The sequence below is a fragment of the Porites lutea genome, chromosome 3 (genome assembly GCF_958299795.1).
Source record: "Porites lutea chromosome 3, jaPorLute2.1, whole genome shotgun sequence".
NCBI classification, from domain to species: Eukaryota; Metazoa; Cnidaria; class Anthozoa; order Scleractinia; family Poritidae; genus Porites; species Porites lutea.
In genome coordinates, this window is record NC_133203.1 from 6,688,725 (window position 1) to 6,713,968 (window position 25,244).

General features: G+C 36.7%; 1 protein-coding gene and 1 long non-coding RNA gene across 4 annotated transcripts in view; both read left to right on the plus strand.

Annotated features, from left to right (window-relative positions):
* LOC140930305 (uncharacterized) overlaps nucleotides 1-25,244 on the plus strand; it is a 280,280-nt gene that overhangs the window by 187,970 nt on the left and 67,066 nt on the right. The window lies entirely within an intron of this gene.
* Nucleotides 1,842-23,335, plus strand: LOC140930303 (uncharacterized). 3 transcript variants are annotated; one of them, XR_012164837.1, is made up of 7 exons: nucleotides 1,842-1,982; nucleotides 10,442-10,582; nucleotides 14,803-14,909; nucleotides 15,448-15,554; nucleotides 16,804-16,910; nucleotides 18,186-18,292; nucleotides 19,157-23,335. It is a non-coding gene; the product is annotated as an uncharacterized lncRNA (long non-coding RNA). The 3 variants fall into 3 exon arrangements; XR_012164838.1 differs by lacking the exon at nucleotides 18,186-18,292; XR_012164839.1 differs by lacking the exon at nucleotides 14,803-14,909.

Here is a 25,244-nt window from a genome sequence, read left to right on the forward strand (position 1 = left end):
ACACATTACAGTTAAGAACTGATAAACTTGTGGCCCCCCCTAAAATAATTATATAAAACTAATTTACAGATATTAAAAAGGGTAAAAGCAGGAAAAAAAGGTAAACAAATATAAAAAATTATGAAATGGGAAAGCTATATAGGCCAGCATAACCTTCCTTTACAAAAATACAATAGTTCTGTTTGAATGCATTAATACTGGTGCTAGATTAATCTCCCTGAATTACTCAAGAACAAGCGACCAACGTCAATTTTTTCCTAACGATATCCATAGATTGTCAAGTGCAAAGTCTAAGAGAATTAATAAAAAGATCACAAAGGGAAAAATCTTTGATCCTTTATCAAATTCTCTGAACAAATTTCTTAAGGAAATGTATGGAGATCAGTCTGGAGAATTTGTATGTAGATATTGGGGCTTAAAGGGTTAAATCTAAATGTTGATCTTCTCCATCCAGGAAATGTCATTATGCTTTATTTATGTTCATAAGGTGTTTATATGGATTGCAAGGAGTGTTGAAATTTTTTGCAAGAAGTGACTATCATGTCAACACCAGTTCAATTATGTGCTGATAAAAATAGTTTATTTATTTTTTCAGACAGAAAAAGACAACAAATGAGGCAAACTGGTCAGAGTAGACCCATGGAAAAATGCAAGACAACCACATAAAGCATTTCTTTCGCATCGTAAAACAACTTCAATTTCACTTCGCACCACAGCAGATTCAAGAATAGAACAAAACAGGTAGAATTTTATCTCTTATTTAATTTCCATTTGCAGTTTACAAATAATAGCTTGGGTTCCCTATGGTTTGCATGCTGGCAGGAAGAATTTATTAGTAATAGGAACCCTAGTTCATTACTGAGACTTGGTTTTACAGTGTGTCTATGACCCAGCCTGGACGATCACTAAGGGAGCTTTGCATTATTTGTCAGAACTTACTGGCCAGACCATTCCTGTCCTAATGAAAATTTCACTTTCAATCAAAACTATTCATCAGACATATCCTAAATAGCATGCAGGAAGGACATGGTTTTTCAGGAAAACTCTTGGTAAAAGCCTGTTTCATTGTCAAAATTACCAGACCGGCCATCGTCCAGCCAGCCAGTTCTGACTTTGGGGAAGCGCTCTGAGTGTGGGGTTAAGCTGGCTCAGGGTTTTTCTCCGAAGAGGAAGTGCACATTTGTGGTGGTTATAATCACCAGCTGTTGTTGCACAGCCATTTTATTAGTAATTGCTTATCTTATTTACTTAAAATCTTAAATTTCACTTTCAATCAAAACTATTCATTCAGACATATCCTAGATAGCATGAAGGAAGGAGATGGTTTTTTTGCAAAACTCTAGGTAAAAGCCTGTTTCATTGTCAAAATTACCAGTCTGGCCATGGTCCAGGCAGCCAGTTCTGACTTTGGGAAAGTGCCCCGATTGTGGGGTTAAGCTGGCTCAGGGTTTTTCTCAGAAGAGGAAGTGCACATTTGCGGTGGTTATATATTTTTGCACAGCCATTTTATTAATAATTGCTTACCTTATTTACTTAAAAAGTAATCTCTGAGATAGTCTTCAAAAGCCAACATAAAACTGTTGTCAGATCACAAAATTTAAAAATTACTTAAGTATAGAAAGTTGATATTGTAGGCAAATCTTTTTGTTAAAATCTTTGATGAATTTTGAAAAGAAGGAAGACTTGTCTTCATTTTTTTATTCTGGTAGGAAACGATTTTGCAGAAAAATGGACATCCATAATTATAATTAAAGGCAGGGAGAGTAATATGTTATTCTTCCTTTCTACCTGACAGTCAAATTTACCTGTATTATTTCTTGCATCTCTGGCCTTTTAACAGAACCCCTCCCATTTGGTGATGTTCCTGAAGATTCTTTGCCCATCACAAGTTGAATATCAAAAACATTTCTGCAAGTGAAGGGATGACATTTCAAGAAGCTAGAGGGATCATGGTTCCCCATTGGAGATTTCAGGCATTTTAGGTATCAGTTTTTTCCTTTTTTAAAACTTTCTTAACTTGTATAAGACTACTACATTTTGCTGAGAATTTTTCCAGAGGTACACACAATTTTCCGAATCCCACAAAGCATCAAATCTTTTTCAGGCTTCTTCATTGAAGATGAGGTCATCCCAGTCATCCTACCCATCCAGCTTATTCCAGTCATCCTATTCATCTTAGTTATCCAAGCCAACTCAGTCATTCCACTCATTTTAGTCATCCAAGTCACCCTAGTCACTCCTGTCATCCCAGTGACCCTAGTCAGATTTTGCGTTAGATTGTGAAATCTGAAGTCGTGATCTCAAGATCTAAATCTGGATTTCCCACTCATCCTACAATCAAAGACAAAAGTCTTGGGACACTTTTGCATTTCTGATCCGCGTTTTCGAATTCACAAGTCCTCCCCTCACCCCACAAACAAAGTTTCAGAGTTTCAACTTTGTTTAGAGTGAGGGGGAAGGGGAGGGGGAACTACAATAAAATTTCAAAAAGGATGCACTGTTTTATTAGGGAACCCAGACAAAAAAGATATTTAATATGATTATTGCATTACTGTCCCAAAGACTTTTGTCCATGATTGTAGTTATCCCAGTCATCCTACTCATCCTAGTCTTCTTTGCATCCCAGTCACCAGTCATCCCAATCATCCTAGGTATCCCTATTATTTTAGTCATTGTAGTTATCCCACCCACCCTAGCTAGTCATCCTAGTCAACGAAGTCACCACTGTTGAGTCTGTTACCTTAGACATCTCAGTCAACCCATTCATCCTTGTCATCTCAGTCTCTGTAGTTATTGTAGTTATCCTAGTCATCTCAATCATTCATCTCAATCCATTCATCCCAGCCACCCTAGTCATCCCAGTCATCCTAATCAACTCAGTCATCCTAGTCCCTCTAGTCATCCCAGTCATCCTAGTCATCCTAGTCACCCCAGTTATTCTACTTTTCCTTTTCATCACAATCTTCCCTGTCACCCCTGTTAGAGCGGTTTTCACTTGACTGTTGTAAAACCAAAACCAAAGTAAATACACTAGCCAACCAAAGGGCGTAGTAAAACCAAAACCAAAACCAATCCCTTTCGACAGTCAAGTGAAAACCACTCTATCCCAGTAAACCAAGTCATCCTATTCATCCTAGTCATGCCAGTTGTCCTAGTCATGCCAGTCATCCTACTTATCCCAGCCATCCAAGTCATCTCATTAATAGTCATCCTATTCATCCTTATCCTGCAAGTCATCCTGGTCATTCAAATAGTCCCAGTCATCCTCGTTTCCCATGTTATTCCAGTCATCCCAGTGATCCCTGTTATCCCAGTCATCCTCTCATCATAGTAATCCTAGTCATCCTAGTATCCCACTCATTCCATTCATTCTAGTCATTTTAGTCACCCAAGTGATCTCAGTCATCCTAGTCACCATATCTATTCTATTCATTCCAATCATACTAGACAACCTTGTCATCTCAGTTATCTCATGATCCTAGTCATCCAGTTTTTCTAGTTATCCTTGTCATCACAGTCATCCCAGTCACCTAGCTAAGTCATCCTAATCATCCAAGTCACTCCTGTCATTCCTGTCACCCTAGTTACCTTGTCATCCCAGTAACCCTAGTCATCCCTATCATTCTAGTTATCCCTGTCATCACAGTTGTTCCAGTCACCATTATTTGGATTAACAAAATACACAGTATACTGTAAAAAATGTTCCTGGTTTTGTTCCTGTTTTTCTCTATAATGTTACTATGCTCATTTTTCAGATTAAAAGAATAACAAGAATAACTCAAGTGAAAAATGGTTTAACTATGTCGTTACTTTTTCTTTTTTTTTGGAAAATGCCAAAACTTTGGGGTTTCTAAGAAATGAATTAAAACGATTTGCTTTGGGCGCTGCTCAATTCTTTGCGAAAAAAAATCTCAGCTAGCTTCCAATTTTAAACTGACGCGTACACCGACCTTGGAGAGCATGGTATAATAGCTCATATACCATAACGGCTAAGCCAATCAAAATGCTAGAATTGCATTATCCAATGATTCAGTTTTTAGTAAATATATAATGTTGAAGTCATCGTTTTATTGCGACAACGCTGTTTCATGTGGTCAAAGAATGGCCACACTCATCGGGCAATATTCACGAATGACCATTTAATTACAAGAACTGGCAATAAAAGCTAACTTGGGGTTGCTATGGTATTTACAAACAGTTGCTATAGTAAAAGTGAAGTTATGGTTGCTAGGAGATGTAAAAACAGTAAAAAATAGATGCTACGTGACATTTAGTACTGGCAATGAAACCATCAAGTGGAGAGTCCTTAAGCAGTGCAAACCTTATAGCAGTATTAGCAACAAATGTAATTTATGCCTATTTGAGAAATATGTAATCATCTGTAAGAAGAATTTGTGCAGTGTAAACAAGCGTAATGAACTAGCAAGCTCATGCCAACACAGAACCAGATACCTACTCAAGAACTTTGTTGTCAAGTAACACAATCTTTTTGCAACACACGATTTATTTTATCACCTTAACTACGCCTTTCATCGCCAGTACTAAATGTCATGTAGCATCTATTTTTTACTGTTTTTATATCTCATAGCAACCATAACTTCGCTTTTACTACAGCAAATGTTTGTAAATACCATAGCAACCCAAAGTTAGCTTTTATTGCCAGTTCTTGTATTTTAACGGTCATTTGTGAATATTGCCCGATGAGTGTAGCCATTCTTTGACCACATGAAACAGCATTGTGCAATAAAACGATGAATTGAAATCTTACTACTAATTGATCATTATAGTCACTGCTCCTCTCAGAGTTCAGCGCTGTCCAAAATTTATTCTATTCAAGTTTAAGAAGTTTATATGTTGAAGTCCCATAAAATTTTGAAAGCTTTCATTTAATATTATTATTTTAATCTCTAACCATACTTAAACTGCAAAATTTACGTTAAATAACTTAAAATTGTAATCTATTCAACAACATTCATTTGTTTCATTTCATTTATTTCATTTATTAGTTTATTCAGACATATTATATTTTCTCACTGCCCACAAATAGCAAAGGCTATAGTCTAGGTGGGCAGCTGTCTATATTAAACAAAATATGCACTTCTAGTGTGGAGCTAGAAAATTCATGTCTGCACAGTACCAGAACATGCGCAGCATTCCAAGTATACTATGCTAAAGTATTTTGTTTCTTTGCTTCTGCTGGAGTAGCATCAGGTCTCCAGGTTGTAAAATTCTGGTTGTTTCCTTCTGTTTGTTGGGGGGTAGAATTGGTTGGACTACATCTGTACTTGTTTTCACTGCATTGCACCTTCTTTCTTGCCTCCAACTAAGATTTCAATGCATTTCACATCCAAAATCCAATTTGCTTTACTGCCAAACTTGGGACTGATGATTAATCTTAACTCAGAAGGAATATATTTTCTCCATTATGACTGGAACTGATAAATTTCCAAAAGACTCTGATTCAATGCCAAGAGCCTTCAAACTAATCTCAATATTGTCATACAAATCACATACATGTAGTTTCTTCGTTTCATGCACTGAACTGACTATAGCAATTTCAAAGCTTCCATGTCGTTAGAAATCAACAACTATGGCTTACAAAATCTATGTTTTAGAATACTATTGACGGTTTCCTAATTATCTTCAGTGAGAGGCAACCCAGTAATATTATATTTATGCTTCAATCTACCCACAAAATGGCAAACCTTAATTGGAATGAAATATGTGCTGTGCTCCGTTTGAAAAGGCAATACAAACAACATGATGGAGAAAAATGACTATGTGAAATTTTGCACATAGCCTGTTTATTAAACTCTGAAAATCCAATACAAACACAAACTCAAACTTTCATTAAACATGTATTGCTGGCGAAGGTGAGGGCAATCAACCGTCTGAAAAATACAAACCATACAACAAGGAAGAGGCAGGAATGGCGAGGAGGAGGGCTGATAAAAAATTTTTGTGTGTCAATGAGATCAAGAATGCGACATCCTAGCCTCCTTCTACATTACTGTACTCATAAACTACCGTAACGGCCAAGCTTTGATTATTGCAGATTCTGCCTAGTGTTTTCCAGAATTATTGTTTTGTCCAGTTTTTGGATAGTTTCCAGGCTTTCATTTACAGTAAATTTCAATCCCATAAGTTTTTCCCTTGCTGAATCTTCCATGTGATCAGCTTGACTAAGATCCCCGTTGCACCTTCCATTGTTTTCTGCACAAAAGCTATGCGGGCAGTTCTTATTCTCTTTGGTTTTTCATTGTCCATTGTTTTCTTCTTGTGTTGTAATTTCGTTGTTTTATGATTATGATTTCTTAGGTTGCGAGCAAGCTCTCCAATGCGACTGAGCTGTAAGATTTCCTTTAATCAGTGCGAAGTTGAAATGAGTGCAAATGTAAACAAACAATGAAAAACATGTGAAAGCATGAACCAAGAGTATTGACAATATAACTAATGTCATCCTCGCCAATCAGCAATTTGGATCAATTTTTTTGATGCAGATATTAAAATTCCAGAGATGTAGTTGCAAGCTCTCTTTTCTTTTCCCGCCCTGCCACCAGAGTGCCCTGGAGAACTTGTAGGCTATTATTAACCCCAGCAGCAGTCAATCGATAAAAATTGGTGAAAATCGATAACTTAAATTGTTTTGTCAAATCACTATAAAATTATTGATTTTTCATGATTTTAACGATTTATAATGGAAGTCCACCAATTTTGTTTTTTTTGGTATAAGTAAGATAGTGCAGCCAAGAAAAAACACCCATGAGTAACAACTAATCAACAAACATGAAAATGAGAAATGTGGAAACTACAATACACACAAGTTTCTCTTTAAAACCCCTTATTTTGTACCTAATAACAAAAGCATTTTGGTAATAATGTTCAGTTCTCAGTTGTTCTCTTTCAGACATCCCCTTCAGTCGAAGGGATGTCTGAAATTAAGGCTAAAAGATTTCCCTAGATAGATTTTCACTGTTTTCCATTAACAATCGATAAAAATTACTTGATTGCATACGCTAACGATTCACCAGGAGCCGCAAGTGGTGATATTTTTGCACGGCATCTGGTGGCACATCAAAGCATTTGGAATTGAAGGGCAAATTCCTAGAATACCTTCACCAGTTAAGCCAGAGAGAAGGCGTTTAAAAACCTCGGGATCCTAAACAACATGTCAAACAAAATATCACTTAGAGCTTTTTGCTAATGAAGAGCTATCACACGGTGAAGCTTAAATTAGACATATCGAAATAGGAACTCGTGTCAATGAAAGCATCTGAAGTGATTGTCACGTTCTCACTCAGTGTAGCAAAACATCAATGAATTGCTGCTGGTAAAAATCTGGTACACGGGGATATGCATTTTCTTTTTTAAGAGAAAATAATCAGAGCTGCTTTTCAGGAATAGGTTTTCTTCGGGCTAGCTGGAAAACTTCAGCTTATTGTTCTTTGACATCTTCATGATGCATTTTATAAAGATAAATGACTTTTAATGCTTTATCAAAGTAGGAACAAAATTTCCAGGAGAGAGGCATTCAATTTTTTACCCACAAGGTTACAAAGAGAAAATGCAGTGATTATTAGATTTTAGCGTTACCATCAGGTATATTCTACCCATGAGGTTACAGAGAGCCGAAATGCAGTGATTATCAGAGTTTAGTGTAACCTTCAGGTATGTTCTACCCACGAGGTTACAGAGAGCCGAAATGCAGTAATTATTAGACTTTAGTGTAACCATCAGGTATGTTCTACCCACGAGGTTACGGAGAGCCGAAATGCAGTGATTATTAGATTTTACTGTAAACATCAGGTTATTTCCATGAGGTTGCAGATAGCAAATGCAGAGTAGTAGATTTTAGTGCAACCATTAGGAAACGTTTCTCCACAATAGGAGAGTTTTTTGCTAGGGTTAAACAAGTATGGCTTTCATGTGTTTCAGTACAAAGTAATTTCTGTCAGTAATTATAAGCATAATTATAGCACAAAACATTGTCATCTAACTCCTCACTCGTAGCCGAAATAAGCCGCCAAGTAATGAAGCATATAACGAACTGGAAAATCGTCCTCAAATGGTCTCGATAAGTAAATTATACTTAAATTTGCGAAAGAAATTGTTGTTTGTCTCCCTGTCGCCCATCGAAAAGTGCAAGTCATCACATTAGGTATATTAAACAGAGGTAATACTCACAGGTTTCACGAAATCTGTGCACTATTTTCACCGGGAAACAAATTTAAAACTTCAGTTCTTACCTTACAATAGTCTGTTCTTTTACTTTGCATTCGACAACGAATTAAAGGGGAACAAAGCGAATTCGGCACTCTTCTTTCATAAGTAGCAAGCCGCATGAAGTAAAATCCACTGATATGCAGTGCATTCTCACTGCAAATATAAACAAATGTCATGGGAAGAAACGACGGGGAAGAAAAAAATGACAGATCTTCGCCTCGGTAATGTATTCCAGCTACCAATCCGGCGTATCTCCAGAAGGTGGACTCGAAGTGGGACAAACCTTGTTATTTTTATAGAAGCCATTTGCGCGCAAACTAATTTATTCTGGCGTGAAATGAAGATACTGAAATCTAATACACAAGAAGAAAATTTTAGCACCTTAGCACGACATATTAAATGCTCATTTTTACAAGTGCGCGAAGAAAGTGGTTTACCGGTTAGACTTTTTAAAAATGAATTTACTCCACAAAAGAAAAAATGATATGTTTTAAATCTTGATCTTATTTACGTACGTGTGGTAAATTCATCATACAGGCCCCATCAAAATGAACGTACACAAATGAAACGGAATACTTTGGGACAGTTTAGTTTCTACTCAGCGGCCGCTTTGCTTTTATAACAAAAATTTTACGTTCCAGTCTGGTTTAAACGTTAGCATATCAATGCGCACAGCCACTGAATGAAAACAGCGGTCACAATCAAGTTCTTTAAAACCGACCAGACACGCGTGACCTACCACTGTTATGGTAAGCAATTATGCTGCAGGTGTTTTAAAATGTTTTTGCGACAGTCTTCGCACTGATTATCAGAAAGACCTGTCAACTTTGATGATTTAACTGATTAGATTACGGGACAGAAATTTTACTGCTTGCGGCTCTTTGCGTATCAATTTCAATTTTTATACATTGGCTTCTCTGGGATGTATCTACACCCGGAACTGCTACACTGATGTTATTTTGAAAGGGCGGCAGATCTAAATCGTCAAATAGTAGTCTCCCATAAACCTGACCAATATTGGCCATCAGAAGATGATTTTAAACCTGGTCCTGGTTGTTCAAACGCTGGATAGCGCTATCCACCGGATAAATCGCTATCCAGAGGATAAGTATTAGGGAAACCAACAATCCATTGGAAACCAATAATCCATTGGATACCAATAATCCATTGGATACCAATAATCCACTGGAAACCAATAATCCATTGGATACCAATAATCCATTGGATACCAATAATCCGTTGGATACCAATAATCCATTGGAAACCAATAATCCATTGGATACCAATAATCCACTGGATACCAATAATCCATTGGATACCAATAATCCATTGGATACCAATAATCCACTGGAAACCAATAATCCATTGGATACCAATAATCCATTGGATACCAATAATCCATTGGATACCAATAATCCATTGGAAACCAATAATCCATTGGATACCAATAATCCATTGGATACCAATAATCCATTGGATACCAATAATCCACTGGATACCAATAATCCATTGGATACCAATAATCCATTGGATAGAAATTTATTCGGTGGATAGTGTTATCCACCTTTCGAACAACTGGTGCCTGGTTTTAAAGAAAAGATAAGATTTTTTTAAAGATTTTTTTAAAAAGTGCTAATTGTTTGATACTTCGACTCTCAATTGCAATTCAATTGTCAACAAATTCACCGTTTGCATGAAATCAGTTATGGCATTTGGATGAACAGATGAACAGATGTATCTTCGGATATTAATCGATGAAATCGGTAAAATTAAGATAAATTGATAAGCCAAACATAGTGTGTCATCGATATCTACCGATTGATTGATACAATTGATGTCAATCAAATTCACCTGTATAATTATAAAAATGGTTTCACCCACACTTCCTAGCCAGTCTACTACTAGTTACATCAAACTATTGCAAACAAGTACATCATGAGTTCATGTAGTATCACTGACAAATTCTCTCACCTCTCTGCGCCAATATCAACATAAAAATTCTCCAGACTGATCTCCATACATTTTCTTAAAGAATTAGTCGAGAGAATTTGATAAAAGATCCAATCATTAATCATTATGGCTACTTTCTTCTGTCCCCAAGGTGGGCATTGTGGGGAGGTTCAACCGTATTTAATATAATACCTTGGAATTCTAAAATTATCCTGTACATAATTACATGAAACTTTGCTCAATCTTCGATTCCTTTTTTTTTTTTCAGGCAGAAGAGAAGAACAAAGATTTGTCTTGAACAGGATTGTAGCAGATCTTCAGGTGTTTATAAGTGGCTCCAACATTAGAGGAGTAGCTGACATAACGGAGATCATGGCCACAGGAAAAAGATCACAAGTTGTTATAATAGGTTAGTTTGGGAACCTTCATTGGTAATACTCTCATTGGTTACTTGCAGAATTTTAGAAAAAGATTTAGCTCTGGAGATGTTTGCCGACACAGTCATTTACATGGGGCAGGGTTCTGGCTAAAATGTCAAGTTGATGGGTATATGAAACTATAGTTGGCAGGGAATTAGCCTGCAAAAAACAGCCTTTTATCCTTGCTCCTCGCTGCTTGGGACGTTTTGCAGGAATCAGCAACAGAAATTCTATACTGATGATGCAAATCAATGTTTACACATTGTAATAAATCCTGTAGTGCTTGGGTTCCAAATGCAAATTTGTCCAATTTTATATTTCTCCTGGTCGATTTTGGTTAATTCAAGTGTTGTGTTCATTTGCGAACGAGCTCCAGCAAAACTCTAATGTTTCTTGTAGAGAAGAATATATTCTACAAATATTGATTGTTTACTATAGATTCATAGCTAGACAAACATAATACGTCTCAAGCCAAGCCAATGGACGATTGCATACATGTATAAATATAGTTGCAAGAACACACGGTGCATACAGTGAGACATGAATAGAGGCATTATTGAATTGAGCCATAAAGAGTGAATGTTACAATTGTACTACAGGGTTTATTCTAGAGCACGGCCTTGAAGGATTTCTGCAATTTGGAAAAAAATTGCTGCATAAAATATATGTTGTCACATCAAATGGGGCAAAAAAAAATAGACCCAAGGATGAGTACTATTTTTTTAAATAAAAGTATTAAAAAACATCACTGACAACAACACTGATTTGACGGCGGCTCAAAAACTACCTTACTTTGAACTTCTATGTAGTCAAACATCTGGGATTCTGCAGTAATTTGAGCCCAGGCTTTTTCAGTTGCCCAGATGTTCCAAAATGGCAGCAAAGTGTCCGGTGAGTCCGACCATGATTTTATCTCATCTAGTGAAGGGTATGGTAAAATTTCCATTTTTTTTACCAAAATCATGGGTTGACCCCTTTGAGAAAATCCAATATGGCCACTGTTTAAAATCAATATTTTATAGTCTAGGACGACTTGTTTTCTAACTAGATAATTGTTAAACACTGCTTCAAGGCCTATTTTTTCCTAAAACAAACGAAAAGGAAATTTGCAATTTTTGACCAAAATCATTGACTGACTGACTGACTGGCTGACTGACTGACTGCCGGACTGACAAACAGACTGACTGGCTGAGTGATTGACTGGCCAACTGGCTGATGACTGACTGGCTGACTGGCTGGCAGACTGACTGACTGATTGACTGACTGATTGCCATACTGAATGACTGACTTGCTGACTGACTGACTAACTGACTGGCTTGTTGACTGATTGACTTGCTGACTGACCAACTGGCTGAATGACTGACTGGCTGTGTGATTGACTGACTGATCGACTGGCTGACTGGCTAACTGACTGACTGACTGACTAATTGACTGACTGGTTGACTAACTGGCTAACTGACTGACTTAACTGCGATCTATTGTTCCACTGTAAGTCTTTGATAAAAGAATGTGACCACTCTGTCATCCAATCAGCGCTTATGACCAAATTCTGGACAGATTTTATGTCATCTAGTGAAGGGTATGGAATTTCTGTCACTGAGTGACAAACGTTTCTCCTCATGAAACATCCCCCGGCGGCAGTGAACAAGGAGAAAGGTCTGTTTTTGCAGGCTGGGTAACTGAACAGTTAACATGTCCCTTTGGTTTTATTTTGCTTTCGTTTGCTATCAGGTTTCTTATCAGGGTTTTCAATAAGGTCTTAAGTAGGTGGCAAAAGCTTTGGATTAGGAAGAGATGGAAAAAAAGTCGCATCTGTTTCTAGAGCACTCCAGGGGCATGTCCCCCAGAAAATTTTCAAAATCTAGGCCTTTTAGGGAAAGTTCATTTAATATGACAAGGGGGGGGGGATGAAGATATTGAGGGGGGGCTCCGAAAATTTTTAGACACCCGAAGGGGGGGCTCTGAAAAAATTGTTGCGCTAGGAGGGGGTCTCCGAAAATTTGTATACTTCAAAACCAACACATGACATCATCATACAGATCGGATGGTTTTCAACTCAACAATTTAATGACCTGTGCAACTCAGCTATATCACGTGGTTTACAGATATAACAAATGTAGTCTCAGTAATTATTACACTCTTGTTCATCCTAAAAATGCTTTAGAAAATTGTATCACAACTGTATCTCAAGTTTGTCATAGTATAAACCATTGAAGACAATAACGGTAAATATATTTAATACAGTCTAGCGATCTTTTTTCAGGGGAGCAAAGGAATTGAAGGAGGAGGGGGGGGGGGCTCTGAAATTTTTTCGACTACCAAGGAGGGGGCTCCTAAAAAATTGAACCGCTAGCGAGGGGGGCTGCTAAAATTTCAAGCTTCGAGTTTCAATATCTTCATCCCCCCCCCCCCTTGTCATATTAAATGAACTTTCCCTTAGAATACATTTCCAGCATTCTGGAGCAAAAATTAGAGTTTTTGAACAGAACACAGACATCATTAAATTTTGGCTTTTTTTGTTTCAGTGACAGCAAATGAGTAATTTCTTATTTACCGGTAAATTTTATTTCTTCTTGCCAATAGCTACAGTGTGAACCACTGGTTGTTTTAGTAACTATTTTAAATCATGTTAACTATTTGTAAAAAAATATTGGAGTAATTTCCAATGAAAAGTAGTTGGCGAGTACACGTGAAATAGCCTGAATTTCATCCCGATTTCTTCAAGTCATTATTACTCCTTCAGTAACGTCTGAATCGACCGGCCGTTAATGCTGTCCAGTGATGTCACTCACTACCTGGAAACTGGGTAGGGATTTTGATTGGTTGATTGTCTAATCATTCACTTAATTATGTATAACTATGAAAATTTTTAGCGGGATTGTCGCTTGATATTCAGCGGATCGCATCTCTGGCATTCTTTCATGTAGTTCAAACATTTCGATAAGCTTAATCTTTACCTTAAACAGCAAAATTACCCCTGTCTTCAAAACTGAAATGCTAAATTGAACTGCGAATGAAGAATCATTGCGGAGAGTCGGTAGGTTTTTCATTTAGAACCGCTCTGTGGTTTCGGCAGCCGGTGATTTTGTTTACGTGAAGTTTTCTGAGATCAATGTTATAATTTGACCTTCTTGCTATTTTGACCGTCAAGTGTAATGATTCTGTTAGCTTTTCTTTCTTGTTTCCTTGTTTTTTTTCTTCGTTAAGGACCAAATAGCTTCTTTTCAATTAAAGCAAATCATTGTGTTTTTAAAACAAAGTGTTATGTGTGTGTGTTTATTTCTTGGCATGATTGGGACCGAGTTTGATTATAGAATTCAGTACAACCAGTTCAGAGTTGTACTGCATGCAGTTGATAGTTTAAACGTTAAATATGAATTACAATTTTAAAAAATAAAGCAATTCTGTATCATGCAGACATTTCCAAATGATATTTTCTTGGTTTGCCACTTGAAAATCATGTCTTGCATGAATCGAAGCAAAGGTCAAGGAGTAGTGATGTCACTGGAAGGCATTAACAGCCGGTCAATTCAGACATTACTGAGGGAGTAATAACGACTCAAAGTAATTGGATGAAATTCAGGCTAGCTGGCTGCCGGCTCTTATTGAAAACCCTTAGTTATGCTCTTTAGAAGCCGGGGCAAATCCCAGGCCTCCTGCCCTTATCTTCATCTTGCCCATCGGAGAAATGCTAGCCCGATGTGTTGCTCTACTTAGCCAAAATCGAGCAAAAATTAGAGTTTTTAAACAGAACACAGACATCATTAAATTTTGTCTTTTTTTATACTGTGACAGCAGATGAATCATTTCTTATTAACCTGTGTTTATTTATTTCCTCTTGCCAATAGCTGCAGTATGAACCACTGGTTGTTTTAGTAACTGTTTTAAATCATGCTTTTTGTAAAAAAAAAAAAAAACTGGAGTAATTTCCAATGAAAAGAAGGTGGCGAGTTCACATGAAATAGCCAGGGAATTTCTTTAGCTGCCGGCTCTTATTGAAAACCCTTAGTTATGCCCTTTAGAAGCCGGGGAAAATCCTGGACCTCCTGCCCTTATTGACAGCCCTGATCTGAGGAACAGCTGGGGTTTCCCCCTGAAAGCAGGTTGTTCTACAGGAATTAGGTATTTCACCAGGCACTGTTGTTCCACAACCCTTATTCAGGCGAAATCATTTGATATTAAAATTAATGTGGCAATTTGTTGTGAACAGGGTCGAACAGATCTGCAGATGCATGTTCATGAGTGGCTCCAATGATGGAGGCAGCTGTGCAAACTAAAGGACATTATTGCTACAGGATAGAGATCACAAGTTCATAGGTTGGTTCGTGACCTTCATTTATACTACTACTAGCATGGCAAAGTAGATTGTAACTTAATCATGTAGTAAATTGGTTGTCATTTTGACTAGGGATGACTCTTAGTTACACGTAAATTGGACAGTTTTACATGTACCATACATTACTCTACTTCCTCAAATTTACCAGTTTCTGAATGTGATGTGGGTAACCTCAATGAGTAAAGTTATTATTATTCAATCCTTGAAATAACAACTTTGATTGGGCAGGGTGAGATGAAAGTTTTTAAAAAATTCCTTACCCTTTTGTCAAGATGTTTAAGTTTACTAGCCTGAAGTACACTATTGAAAACCCTTAGTTATGCCCTTTAGAAGCTGGGGAAAATCCTGGGCCTCCTGCCCTTATTGACAGCCCTGATCTGAGGAACAGCTGGGGTTTTTCCCCTAAAATCAGGTTGTTCTACAGGAATTAGGTATTTCACCGGGCACTGTTGTTCCACAACCCTTATTCAGGCGAAATCTTTTGATGTTAAAATTAATGTGGTAATTTGTTGTGAACAGGGTGGAACAGATCTTCAGATGCATGTTCATGAGTGGCTCCAATGATGGAGGAAGCTGTGCAAACTAAAGGACATTATTGCCACAGGAAAGAGATCACAAGTTCATAGGTTGGTTTGTGACCTTCATTTGTACCACTACTAACGTGGCAAAGTAGAATGTAACTTAATCATGTAGTAAATTGGTTGTCACTTTGATTAGGGATGACTCTTAGTTAAATTGGACAGTTTTACATGTGTACCATATATTACTCTACTTTCTCAAATTTACCAGTCTCTGAATGTGATGTGGGTAACCTCAATGAGTAAAGTTGTTATTATTGTTATAAATTATTAATTTTTTATTACCATAGCTACAATCTGTTACAAAAAGGCTTGAGGCACCAACTTATTTATTTGGCGAAATTTGTTTATAAGACATTGTGTAATTCAAGCTGCTCTTGCCCATTAGATTCCAAAATTTTATTCAACCCTTGAAATAACAACTTTGATTAGGCAGGGTGAGATGAATATTTTTAAAAAATTGTGTACCCTTTTGTCAAGATGTTTAAGTTTACTAGCCTGAAGTACACTATAGTCTTGCAGTCCCACCAACAGCGCCCCCCCCCCTTCTTTTCAGCTAAAATAAATTGTAAATTTGACTTTATCTCAGCAACATGTTGCTTGCTCATGGGAAGAAAATATGGTAGCCCGATGTGTTGCTCTACTTACAGGGCTGTCATTAAGAGCCAGGGGGCGGGGATTTCCCCCGGCTACTTTTAATGGAAAATAAAAGAAAATTAGAACCAAAAGAAACCCCTAGGAGTTTGATTCCGTGCCTACTTCTTGTATTTACCCGGCAACTTGAAATCTTAACGACAACCCTGACTTAGCCAAAATGGAGCAAAATTAGAGTTTTTAAACAGAACACAGACATCATTAAATTTTGGCTTTTTTATCCAGTGACAGCAAATGAGTAATGTCTTATTTGCCTGTGTTTATTTATTTGGTCTCGCCAATATAATAACCTACAGTATGAACCTTTGGTTGTTTAGTAACTGTTTTAAATCATGTGATTTTTTTTAAAAAAACTGGAGTAATTTCCAATGAAAAGTAGGTGGCAAGTTTACATGAATAGCCAGCGAATTTCGCTTGCTGCCGGCTCTTATTGAAGACCCTTAGTTATGCCTTTTAGAAGCCAGGGAAAATCCTAGGCCTCCTGCCCTTATTGACAGCCCTGATCTGAGGAACAGCTGGGGTTATCCCCTAAAAGCAAGTTGTTCCACGGGAATTAGGTATTTCACCCCACTGTTGTTCCACAACCCTTATTCAGGCGAAATCTTTTGATATTAAAATTAATGTGGTAATTTGTTTTGACCAGGGTGGAACAGATTTTCAGATGCATGTTCATGAGTGGCTCCAATGATGGAGGCAGCTGTGCAAACTAAAGGACATTATTGCCACAGGAAAGAGATCACAAGTTCACAGGTTGGTTTGTGACCTTTATTTGTACTACTACTAACATGGCAAAGTAGAATGTAACTTAATCATGTAGTAAATTGGTTGTCACTTTGATTAGGGATGACTCTTAGTTAAATTGGACAGTTTTACATGTGTACCATATATTACTCTACTTTCTCAAATTTACCAGTCTCTGAATGTGATGTGGGTAACCTCAATGAGTAAAGTTGTTATTATTATTGTTATAAATTATTAATTTTTTATTATCATAGCTACAATCTGTTACAAAAAGGTTTGAGGCACCAACTTATTTATTTGGCGAAATTTGTTTATAAGACATTGTGTAATTCAAGCAGCTCTTGCTCATTAGATTCCATGATTTTATTCAACCCTTGAAATAACAACTTTGATTAGGCAGGGTGAGATGAATATTTTTAAAATATTGTGTACCTTTTTGTCAAGATGTTTAAGTTTACTAGCCTGAAGTACACTATAGTCTTGCAGTCCCACCAACAGCCCCCCCCCCCTTCTTTTCAGCTAAAATAAATTGTAAATTTGACTTTATCTCAGCAACATGTTGCTTGCTCATGGGAAGAAAATATGGTAGCCCGATGTGTTGCTCTACTTACAGGGCTGTCATTAAGAGCCGGGGGGCGGGGATTTCCCCCGGCTACTATGAGTGTGGCTGCCGGTTACTTTTAATGGAAAATAAAAGAAAATTAGAACCAAAAGAAACCCCTAGGAGTTTGATTCCCCGCCTACTTCTTGTATTTATCCGGCAACTCGAAATCTTAACGACAACCCTGACTTAGCCAAAATGGAGCAAAAATTAGAGTTTTTAAACAGAACACAGACATCATTAAATTTCGGCTTTTTATTCAGTGACAGCAAATGAGTAATTTCTTATTTGCCTGTGTTTATTTATTTGGTCTCGCCAATATAATAAGCTACAGTATGAACCACTGCTTGTTTTAGTAACTGTTTTTAATCATGTGATTTAAAAAAAAAAAAACTGGAGTAATTTCCAATGAAAAGTAGGTGGCAAGTTTACATGAATAGCCAGCGAATTTTGCTAGCTGCCGGCTCTTATTGAAGACCCTTAGTTATGTCCTTTAGAAGCGGGGGAAAATCCTAGACCTCCTGCCCTTATTGACAGCCCTGATCTGAGGAACAGCTGGGGTTATCCCCTAAAAGCAAGTTGTTCCACGGGAATTAGGTATTTCACCCCACTGTTGTTCCACAACCCTTATTCAGGCGAAATCTTTTGATATTAAAATTAATGTGGTAATTTGTTTTGACCAGGGTGGAACAGATCTTCAGATGCATGTTCATGAGTGGCTCCAATAATGGAGGCAGCTGTGCAAACTAAAGGACATTATTGCCACAGGAAAGAGATCACAAGTTCATAGGTTGGTTTGTGACCTTTATTTGTACTACTACTAACATGGCAAAGTAGAATGTAACTTAATCATGTAGTAAATTGGTTGTCACTTTGATTAGGGATGACTCTTAGTTAAATTGGACAGTTTTACATGTACCATACATTACTCTACTTTCTCAAATTTACCAGTCTCTGAATGTGATGTGGGTAACCTCAATGAGTAAAGTTATTATTATTATTATAAATTGTTAATTTTTATTATCATAGCTACAATCTGTTGCAAAAAGGCTTGAGGCACCAACTTATTTATTTGGCGAAAAACCTTTATCAGACATTGTGTAATTCAAGCTGCTCTTACTGGTTAGATTCCGAGATTTTATTCAACCCTTGAAATAACAAGTTTGATTGGGTAGGGTGAGATGAAAATTTTAAAAATTGCTCACCCTTTTGTCAAGATGTTGTTTATGTTTACAAGCCTGAAGTAGACTTGCAGTTTTGCAAACATGTTAGCCCGATGTGTTGCTCTACTTAGCCAAACTATAGAGTGTTTTCACTCATGTGGCCAGCATCTATGCAAATTTATTGGAAAAAAAGAAAGAGTTTGCATAAGAGAAGAGTTTAACTCCCACAGGACTGGTTTGGGACACCAATATGGCCTTTGTGACATCATGTGAAAACACACTATTGAACAGCACTTTTGTTTTTGTCACTGGAGAAAGAAGGCCCTTAAATTTTCTCTATAGTTATTATTCAATCCACTTAACTTTAATGGTTCTTAGAAAATGAATGAAATGAAAAATTAGAATAATTTGTTTTTGTAATCTTAATGATTGTAACTTGACTTAGTTGGTTTAACCTGTTGCTTATGTAGGCTCATATTTTTCTTATCCAGATCAGATGCATAATACCACAAACAGACTGGATCAAGTCTTCAACATATATTTTAAGCTTCAGAGGTTATTTTCAGTACCGTAAGTGCTGTATATAAATGCTTTGTAATCCAGCTCTTGAGTGAACCAGATAAACAAAATGTGGCTTGCTTGTTCAAAAGACAATTATTAATCTTATCCAGGACACAAAATTAAAAATGCATTTAAATGCACTTTAGAGGAGTTAACAATAAAGTGCATCTGTAAGGGGTTGGTTGGTTTGCGCACACTCAGTAGTTCACTACAACATTCACATGATACAAGGCATGTGGAGATTTCTTGTGCAGGGTTTTTTGTGCTACAAGGTTTCTTAATACAATCTTTCAACTGCAGAAATTAGTAAGTAAAACATACAAGGCAAAATTGTCAACAGCTGATGCCTTGTATGTAGTTGACGGCAAAATCACTTTAGGTTCTGTTGTGCAGAAACGTTGCAATGATTTTGAACAGAATTGGGAACACTTCAAAGAATTGAAGTTAAAAAACTGAGTTGAATCAATGTCTATTTTCAGAGCATCTGGCTTAGTGTAGTTGGACAACATCACTTGACCCTAACTTTTTCAGGAAAAGCAGTCTGTATTTGAAGATCAAAAAGCAATCAAAGTCACTGTCTACACAAAATGAAGGAAAACATTGACTTCCAAAAAACTTTTTATGTGTTCATACCACTTGAAACATAATTTGAGAGTTTCAATGAACCACTGGAACAGGTTACATGTAACGGTTTCACATTGATTTTCTGACTGGCTTTGGAAATTTTCACACCCTTCATCTTATTTCATGATAATGCATGTAAAAATTCAATTTTGTAATCCTTTTGTGCAAAGAACCACCCCGTTTAAAACCTTTGGCTTGATAATTAATCATGCCTAATAGATTTTTGATTTTACTCCTGGATAAGTATTAGTTTGCTTTTGATCAGCTGTTTTGCCACAGCTATGTTATAGATATTAGCTAAGTTCTGCTATATTCAAAAAGCAGTTTTACACCATTTTCATGTGCCAATTTTTGCACTTGCAAAGTCATTGCAAAAATTTAAAACTGCCATATTGTCAGTGAACCAATGATATTGAAAACTTTGGTTAAAGCTCACAATCATTGTGTCAATAAACATGTGGAAACGTGAAGGAAAACAAGGGAAAATTTTGGCTTAAAAAGGAGAAACAATCCAGCATTAATTTTTTTCCAATGTGAAGATAAATAATTCATGCATTGTGCTGGAAGCTTGCATTAATACCCAGTGAAGTTTCATATTACCATTCATCCAAGTCAATTTTTGTACCTAGAAAGTTTAAGGAAAGATTTACAACGGAAAGCAATGAATTAAGTTTAGATTGTCAACTATTGAAAAGAAAATATGCAACTCAAAGTTGCAACCTCAACTCAACAACTCAAAAAAAGTTAGCAAAAATAATGGTTGAACTTAGCACTTTATGAAACAACAATTTTGTAAAAATTTTAAATGGACTGATCACTAAAATCTCATTTATAATATTTTGTAAAATTTAAAATTTGAAAACCATAACAAATTTTAAATTTCGTTGGCAATATGGTTAGAACTTTGTTCAAAGTTCTCAAGATTTTCACATGGAAGATGAAGAGATGTAAAACTGACTGTTGTTTAGATCAGACATGCAATCTACATTGTGGCTCATACAGCCAGCATCACTAACTGATTGACTTGTTAGCTGCCTGACGGACTAACATTCTGCCTGACTGGCTTACTGTCTGGCTGATTGACTTACTTGCTGACAGACTGACTGACTGACCGACTGGGTGAATGACTGACTGGCTGACTGACTGTCTGGCTGACTGACCGACTGGCTGACTGGCTGGCTGACTGACTGCCTAACTAATTGACTGACTGACTAACTGACTGACTGGTTGACTAACTGGCTGACTGACTTGCTGACCGACTGAATGCATAGCTGACTCGTTGACTGACTTTGGACCAAAATTTATACAGGCTGAATGATTTGTTGCAAGTTTCATATTACCATTCATCCAAGTCAATTTCTGGTTCAAAGAACCTTATGTACACTACAATTGTACCTAGAAAGTTTAAGGAAAAGGTTTACAACAGAAAGCAATGAATTAAGTTTAGATTGTTGATGAAAAGACAATATGCAACTCAAAGTGGCAACCTCAACTCAACAACTCAAAAAAGTTGGCAAAAAGAATGGTTGGACTTAGCACTTTATGAAACAACAATTAATCATTAAATCGCTAGCACCGTTGATTGGCTGAGGGCTTTATTTTTAACTAGATGATCATCAGACTTTATTTCTAAACTTATTTTGCCACAAAAAAGCAAACGAAAAGGAAATTTGCAATTTTTGACCAAAACCTTGGGTTAACCCCTATGAAAAAATCTCAGCGTGGCAACTTTGTAATATCCAAAATTTTATAGTCTAGGAGGGCTTGTTTTCTACCTCAATGATCGTCAAACAATATTTCAAGGTCCATTTGTCCAAAACCATACAAAGAGGAAATTTCCATTTTTCGACCAAAATCATGGGTTGACCCCTTTGAGAAAAAACAATATGGCCACTGTTTAAAATCAATAGTTTTATAGTCTAGGACGACTTCTTTTCTAACTAGATAATCGTCAAACACTACCTCAAGGCCTATTTTTTTCCTAAAACAAACAAAAAGGAAATTTGCAATTTTTGACCAAAATCATTGATTTGCTGACTAACTGACTGGCTGACTGACTAAATGACTGACTGATGGACTGACTACCTGCATAGCTGACTGGCTGACTGACTGTGGACAAAAATTTATACAGGCTGAATGATTTGTTGCAAGTTTCATATTACCATTCATCCAAGTCAATTTCTGGTTCAAAGAACCTTATGTACACTACAATTGTACCTAGAAAGTTTAAGGAAAAGGTTTACAACAGAAAGCAATGAATTAAGTTTAGATTGTTGATGAAAAGACAATATGCAACTCAAAGTGGCAACCTCAACTCAACAACTCAAAAAAGTTGGCAAAAAGAATGGTTGGACTTAGCACTTTATGAAACAACAATTAATCATTAAATCGCTAGCACCGTTGATTGGCTGAGGGCTTTATTTTTAACTAGATGATCATCAGACTTTATTTCTAAACTTATTTTGCCACAAAAAAGCAAACGAAAAGGAAATTTGCAATTTTTGACCAAAACCTTGGGTTAACCCCTATGAAAAAATCTCAGCGTGGCAACTTTGTAATATCCAAAATTTTATAGTCTAGGAGGGCTTGTTTTCTACCTCAATGATCGTCAAACAATATTTCAAGGTCCATTTGTCCAAAACCATACAAAGAGGAAATTTCCATTTTTCGACCAAAATCATGGGTTGACCCCTTTGAGAAAAAACAATATGGCCACTGTTTAAAATCAATAGTTTTATAGTCTAGGACGACTTCTTTTCTAACTAGATAATCGTCAAACACTACCTCAAGGCCTATTTTTTTCCTAAAACAAACAAAAAGGAAATTTGCAATTTTTGACCAAAATCATTGATTTGCTGACTAACTGACTGGCTGACTGACTAAATGACTGACTGATGGACTGACTACCTGCATAGCTGACTGGCTGACTGACTGTGGACAAAAATTTATACAGGCTGAATGATTTGTTGCAAGAAAAAACAACTTATTAATCATGAAATTGCTAGCACATTTGATTGGCTGAGGGTTTGATTTTTCACCAGATGATCATCAGACATTATTTCTAGACTTATTTTGCCAAAAAAAAAAACAAACAAACAAACAAAGAGGAAATTTGCAATTTTTGACCAAAAATCTTTGGTTAACCCCTGTGTAAAAATCTCAGTATGGCAGCTTTGTAATATTCAAATTTTTATAGTCTAGGAGGGCTTGTTTTCTACCTCAATGATCATCAAACAACATTTCAAGGCTAATTTGTCCAAAAAAATGCAAAGATAAAATTTCCATTTTTTGACCAAAATCATGGGTTGACCCCTTTGAGAAAATCCAATATGGCTACTGTTTAAATTCAACATTTTATAGTCTAGGACGACTTGTTTTCTAACTGGATAATTGTCAAACACTACTTCAAGGCCTATTTTTTCCTAAAACAAACAAAAAGGAAATTTGCAATATTTTTTACCAAAATCATTGACTGACTGTCTGACTGTCTGGCTGACTGGCTGGCTGACTGACTTACCGACTGACTACCGGACTGACAGACAGACTGACTGGCTGAGTGATTAACTGGCCAACTGGCTGATGAGTGACTGGCTGACTGGCTGGCTGATTGACTGGCTGACTGATTGACCTACTGAGTGACTGACTTGCTGACTGACTGGCTGATTAACTAACTGAACGACTAGCTGACTGACTAATTGACTGACTGGCTGACTGACTGACTGACTGACTGCATAGCTGACTGGCTGACTGACTGTGGACAAAAATTTATACAGGCTGAATGATTTGTTGCAAGAAAAAACGACTTATTAATCGTTAAATTGCTAACACCTTCGATTGGCTGAGGGCTTGATTTTTAACTAGATGATCATCAGACATTATTTCAAGACCTATTTTGCCAAAAAAAAAAAACAAACAAACAAAACGTTTTGACCAAAATCTTGGGTTAACACCTATATAAAAAATCTCAGTTTGGCAACTTTGTCATATCCAATTTTTTCATAGTATTGGAGGGCTTGTTTTCTACCTCAATGATCATTAAACAATATTTCAAGACCCATTTGTCCAAAAAAGTACAAAGATAAAATTTCCATTTTTTGACCAAAATCATGGGTTGACCCCTTTGAGAAAATCTAATATGGCCACTGTTTAAAATCAATATTTTATAGTCTTGGACGGCTTGTTTTTTAACTAGATAATCGTCAAACACTACTTCAAGGCAAATGTTTTTCCTAAAACGAACGAAGAGGAAGTTTGTAATTTTTGACCAAAATCATAGGTTATTCCCTGAAAAAATCCAAAATGGCGACTATGTGAAATCCTTTTTTATAGTCTAGGAGGGCTTGTTTTCCGAACTAGTAGAACAATTTACCTCGTTACTTGCTGACTGCATGACATACTGATATATCTTCTTATTTACTGCTTAACTGATATATCGACGTATTGACTGAACAACTTAGTGCTTTATTGACTTTGACTTTATTTAGTAACTGAATGAATGACTTGTCTCGACTGTATAGTCTTGGTGGATCGCATGTCTGTGCTAGTTTATTTCTTGGTGTATTTACTGTGAACTTTTTGACGAATCTCAAATCTACCTTAAATTGCCTAAATTGCAAGGGGAGTGGGTACTAGCTTTTGGCGCCTTGAACTATGGAATCGTTTTTTAGTCACAACCAATACGTTTTGAAGCTGGAAGGGTGGTTAGATGAAGAAAACGACCATTTAGGGTATTGGTTTGGCACGCGAGAAATCACTTCACTGTTATAAATGAGCTGTGAGAATGAGCAAGGAGAATTGGCATTTTCATCACTTGGGAACTAAAAGAAGTTCACAGTATCAAGAAAAAAGGTCTTGGATAACGCTTAGTGTGTAATTTGAGACTAACTTTGTCAATGATTTGTTTATATCGCAAAATGCGCCAGAAAGGAGTGCGTTATGAATCCTTTTTATTTCCAGTTTGCTTCAGAATCGTAGTCTTGTTTGCAGTTGTCCTTGAGATAGTCACGCAAGGCGTTTGTCTCTGCGTGACGAGCCCAAGAGCCACTTCAAGGAAGATTGCACCATTTTATTTCATAAGAGAGAATTATTTTTTGGTCGATTTCGTTCCTGAAAAACATTTGTTTGTGGCTTACTTTGCGTGGAAATGCAAACTGCTTGACAAAGAGAAGTCTCATTTTTACCACAAAGATTTACTAAGGGTTTATCAAAAGCAGAACTTAGCTCTCTCTCTCTCTCTTGATTTAAACCAGATAGTGCTTTAATATGAAAATACGAGTGTTGGTACGAGTTTGAGAAAGACCTTGAGGTGTTTCAATACAGTTTTTCGGAGACCATACCGATATTTTTCATTCGCCTTAGTGCGAATATTGTCAATGTTTTACATTCAAAAGTTGC